The sequence below is a fragment of the Geotrypetes seraphini genome, chromosome 1 (genome assembly GCF_902459505.1).
Source record: "Geotrypetes seraphini chromosome 1, aGeoSer1.1, whole genome shotgun sequence".
NCBI lineage: Eukaryota > Metazoa > Chordata > Amphibia > Gymnophiona > Dermophiidae > Geotrypetes > Geotrypetes seraphini.
In genome coordinates, this window is record NC_047084.1 from 75,240,393 (window position 1) to 75,246,392 (window position 6,000).

The window sequence follows — 6,000 nt, forward strand, 5'->3', positions numbered from 1 at the left end:
ATAGAAACATAGAAACATGATGGCAGATAAAGGCCAAATGGCCCATCTAGTCTGCCCATCTGCAGTAACCATTATCTCTTTCTCTCTCTGAGAGATCCCATGTGCCTATCCCAGGCCCTTTTGAATTCAGACACAGTCTCTGTCTCCACCATCTCTTCTGGGAGACTGTTCCATGCATCTACCACCCTTTCTGTAAAAAAGTATTTCCTTAGATTACTCCGGAGCCTATCACCTCTTAACTTCAACCTATGCCCTCTCATTGCAGAGTTTCGTTTCAAATTAAAGAGACTTGACTCATGCATATTTACATTACGTGAGTATTTAAACATATTTCCCCTCTCCTGCCTTACCTCCAAAGTATACAGATTGAGATATTTAAGTCTGTCCCCATATGTCTTATGATGAAGACCACATACCATTTTAGTAGTCTTCCTCTGGACCAACTCCATCCTTTTTATATCTTTTTGAAGGTGCGGGCTCCAGAATTGTACACAATATTCTAAATGAAGTCTCATCAAAGTTTTATACAGGAGCATCAATACCTCCTTTTTCCTACTAGCCATACTATGCAACCTAGCATCCTTCTAGCTTTCACTGTCACCTTTTCAACCTGTTTGGCCACCTTAAGATCATCACATACAATCACACCCAAGTCCCGCTCTTCTGTCATGCACATAGGCTCTTCACTCCCTAATCTGTACTGTTCCCTCGGGTTTTTGCAGCCCAAATGCATGACCTTGAATTTCTTAGCATTAAATTGTAGCTGCCAAATTTCAGACCATTCTTCAAGCTTCGCCAGGTCTTTCTTCATATTATTCACACCATCCGGCATGTCTACTCTATTGCAGATTTTCGTATCATCTGCATAGAGGCAAATCTTACCTGACAACCCTTCAGCAATTTCGTTTATAAAAATATTAAAAAGAACAGGCTCAAGAACAGAACCTTGAGGCACACCACTGGTAGCATCCCTTTCCTGAGAGTGATCGCCATTGATCACTACCCTCTGTCGCCTTCCACTCAATCAGTTCTTGACCCAGTCCATCACTTTGGGACCCATCCCGAGGGCACTCAGTTTATTTATTAGACGTCTGTGTGGAACACTATCAAAAGCTTTGCTAAATTCTAAATACACCACATCTAGCGCATATCCTCTATCCAATTGATCAGATTTGTCTGACAAGACCTACCTATAGTGAATCCATGTTGCCTCCGGTCCTGTAATCCACAGGATTCCAGAAACTTGGACCATTCTCTGTTTTAAAAGCTTCAATGAGACAAACACTTTGGGCTCCTTTTACAAAGGTGCGCTAGCATTTTTAGCGCACGCACCGGATTAGCGCATGCTATAGTGCGTGCTAGCCGAGAAATTACCGCCTGCTCAAGAGGAGGCGGTAGCGGCTAGTGTGCACTATTCCGCTCGTTAAGGCCCTAACGCACCTCTGTAAAAGGAGCCCTTTATTTTTTATTATGCAGAATATTTGGGACTCCGGTGAGATTACAAAAACTAGATAGTACACGCTCCAACAGATGTTGGCACTGTCAAATTGAAGCAGGTACTTTAGATCATCTTTTGTTTCACTGTCCTTTAATAAAGGTTTTTCGGAGGTCTATTTGGAGCAAAATTATGACTTTACCATTGTCTTACTGTACGGTTATCTTAGGCACTTCTTTGTCTAAAAATCCGCTTAGAGCAGATAAAGATAAACTGTTACTAATTATTACCGGAATTGCAATACAGATGATAACGAGAAATTGGAACATTGGGATTGCTTGAATTTCTCATTCTGTTGGGAAACTTTATGTCAGTATTTTCGGTTTGAAAGAGGGATGTCAAGAAACATGGGGGTCTGCTAGATACATATGTTAATTTTCTTTAAACATACTCGCATAAAATGTGCCCTTTTGGACTTGGTTTCAGTTCAAGATCCTTTTTATACACATACAGGATAGTGAGGTTGGAGAGCTTATTTGGGGGAGTTGGTCATGTGTTATTTATGTATAGTTTCTTGGCGTTTTCTGAACATATTGCTAATTTATGTAAATTTTCTTACACTGTATATCAGCTATATTTTGTTATATAAAATTAATAAACAATTTTTAAAATGAAATGAAAGAACTTAACCTAAAAAAAAAATTTGCTTACCACAGAAGTCAGACTTACTGGCATGTAATTCCCTACTTCTTTCTTACTTCCACTTTTGTGGTGAGGGACCACATCCGCCCTTCTCCAGTTCTCTGGTACCACTTCCAACTCTAGAGACTCGTTGAAAAGGTTAGTCAGCGGAGCTACCAGAACTTCCCTAAGTTCCTTCAGCATCCTCGGATGTAGACCCTCCGGCCCCATCGCTTTGTCTACCTTTATTTTAGCTAGGTCCTCACGAATACAATCCTCTGAAAATCAATCAGGGTCTACCACTCCTCTATCCCTATTCGTGTTTGTCTTCTGTGGTCCCGCTCCCGACACTTCAGCTGTGAACACAGAATAGAAATATCTGTTAAGCAATTCGGCCTTTTCTTTATCAGCTTCTACATATTCCTCCCCTTCACCTTTGAGTCTCACAATGCCATTTAGGAGGAAATATTTTTTCCCTCAGAAAATAGTTAAGCTCTGGAACCCATTGCCAGAGGTTGTGGTAAGAACGGTTTGGACAATTTCTTGGAGGAAAAGTCCATAGTCTGTTATTGAGAAATACATTGGGGAATCCATTGCTTGCCCTGGATCAGTAACATGGAATGTTGCTACTTTTGGGGGTTTTGCTAGATACTAGTGACCTGGATTGGCCACCTTGAGAACAGGCTACTGGGCTTGATGGACCTTTGGTCTGACCCAGTAAGGCTATTCTTATGTTCTTTTGCTGATGAGTGCAAAAAGGAGAATGCTTTAGATCAGGATATAGGGCAGTGGTTCTGGAGACTCCTGCCAGTCATTAGGATATCCACAATGAATACACATGAAAGAAATCTGCATGCAATGGAAACTCACAATATATGTTTATGTTTATGACGAAGCTAAAGACATTTCTTTTTTCTTTATTAATTCTTTATTCATTTTCAAAAATGCATTAAGTGTTAAATATATTCATTCATATTAACAATAAATACATCACTTACAAACAATCATTGATATATTTCATAAATTCTTATCCCTTCCTCTTTCCCATCCCTCCCTCCCATATATTCCATTATCATATAAAACATATAATAATAAACTTCCCCCCCTCCCTAAGTTGATAAATATAAGGGAAACAAATTCAAATTAATCTTTACAATACTTTGTCAATGGTTTCCACACATCCTGAAACTTCTTAAAATATCCCCGTTGTAATGCAATAAACCTTTCCATTTTATAGATATAGCATAAAGAATTCCTTTTCTTGATGCCTTTGAGACCTAACTGTCTTTTTAAGGGCAATTGAGATCAACATTATTTATAGCAGTCCCTCCTATTGTTTTTTCCGTAATTGTTCTCTTTTACTTTGACTATTGTAGTTCTTGCCTTTTTACCCTTTGTTCCTGTTTGTCTTTGTTTTAAAAAGTCTTCGTAAGTTATTGTTACTGTTTGGTGATGCTTTGTCAGCTTAAATTTGTATTTTAGCTAAAGTATGTTTTTATGATTTTGTACACTGCCTAGAAGGTTGATTCGGCGGTATAAGAAATTTTCAAGAAACTTGAAACTCTGTCATGAATATTCATTGTGGATATTCTGAACATCTGATTGGCTAGGAGTCCCCAAGAACATGTTTGGGAACCACTGATATAAGGTCTCAGATCTGATCTTGCTAATGTTCTCCTTAAGACTCTCTAGATCTGGGGAGGGGAGGGGGGAAGAATGTAGAGAAACTGAGGTGGAATAAGAAAATATGACAACAATAATTCATTCTCAACCTTTATGGCGGCTCTTATGCAAGCATTCCTTCATATCTGAGTGGACTAGCTGAATGATCTGGAGTGTGGTGCAGTGGTTAAAGCTACAGCCTCAGCATCTTCGTGTGACCCTGGGCAAGTCACTTAATCCCCATATTGCCCCACATACATTGGATTGTGAGCTCAATGGAACAGAAAGGGAAAAATGCTTGAGTACCTAAATAAATTCATGTAAACTGTTCTGAGCTCCCTTGAGAGAATGGTATGGAAAATTAAATAAATAAATCCATTTATTTATGCCCTGCTGTAGCTGACAGGAGATGCCAGATTGCCATGAACCATGAATCCTAATACATTGTATTCCCTGTCTCTAAGCATATCTAACTTGTTTTGCCACTTATTAAGAGGGTAAAACTGCTAGAATAGCCTTAGTATCTTTGCAAACACCAATTGTGGTGGGTGGGGTAAATTTCCCAAATTTTTATAGATATCATCAAGCATTTATGCTACGTCAGGGTATGTATTGGATCCTTACTGAAGTCTTGGAGCATCTTCCAGATTGGTTGATCTTGGAAAGACAACTTATGTCTCTATAACAAACTCAAAAAGAGGAACAAGAGATAACTTATAACTTATAACCAGAAACAAAAATCTCTCATTAAAGCCAAAGATAGGTAATTAGTTAGGAGGAAAAAGGTAACCCCGCAAACCATCCACAAAGGATAATAAATGTTCGCTGATCTAGGGGTTTCAGTGTCTATCATTGACCTAAAAAACCTCCTTATAATTCTCTATTTTTTAACTTTTTTAATTGATTTGATTTTACATTATTTTTATTTTTTATTTTTAATACAATACTATATTTTGTCTTACTTTTTTCTTGGTTTATTTGTCTTTACACATCCAGGGAGGGTGGGAGGTTGGGAGGAAATATTGATAATGATATTTTAGGTAACTTGGTTTCATATTATATTATTTACTTGGTTCTTATGTTATTACTATATGCAAAATAATGTAATTATTGAATGATAGTTCTGTTATCTATATAGATATTAGTGTTATGACTGAATGCAATAATATACTGTTCTTTTATTTATATAACACTGTTCTTGTTTAAAGAATTATTAAAAAAAAAATAATAACTTTTCACTTGTAGAGTAAATCAATATCTTAAAATTATTAATCATTTAGTAATGTCAAACACTCAAAATTTAGTGCTTGAAAACAAAAGCAGAGCAGGACTTAACTTAATCTGCATCTGATGGCGTCTTGATCAAAGCAGAGATAAAGCTGCTCCAATCAATCTCCTTCCCCTATCTTTGGCTTTAATGAGAGATTTTTGTTTCTGGTTAACGTAGGTGGTAAATGATAAGGGATAAGTACGCCGACATGTTTCACCCTTAGGGGGGTTTCCTCAGGGCTACAATCCCTTAATTAGAGCTTGTTTTGCGCAACGCGACCACCAAGTTTTTGGTGCATAGCATGGGGATAGCGCATGCGGCAATGTAGTGCATGCTAAAAACGCAGCTTAGTAAAAGGAACCCATACTCTCAGCCAATATTCACGTATAAATGAATTAAGGTGCCAACCTTTTTTAAAAATGACCAACAGTTATTTGGTTTATCCCTATTAATTATAGATAATTTATATGGCGTCCAAATGGCCTCGTGAAATACAGAAAATTTTTTTAAAAAAATTGATTGTTTGATTGCAGCTGACCTTAATGATTTGTGAATGCAATTCCAAACCTGTTCCCAAAATTACTCCGCCATATCCTTTTTAATATCAAATAGCCATATAGATTCCGTTCCTTTGGGATGAGAAAATGCATTGACCTGCAATATTGCTGTGGCTTCAGGGTAAAATTCTGAAAAGGAAATTCCTTGTCTGCACAATGATAGCGTGAGGTAAAAAAAGGTGAGACGTGAAAATAAACTGCAGGTGCTATAAATGACTCACATGAGTATGAGACAGATTTTCCAGAAACGAGCTCCCTCTGTAAAGCAGCACCGTTTCTGTGTTACTATACCACAGCGCCAACTGCCAATGTGCGCGTCAGAACTCGCTGAGCTAAAGAGTGCTTTTCTCATCGATGACATTTTAATTGCTCATCTGGGAAGCTGATCTAGGTGA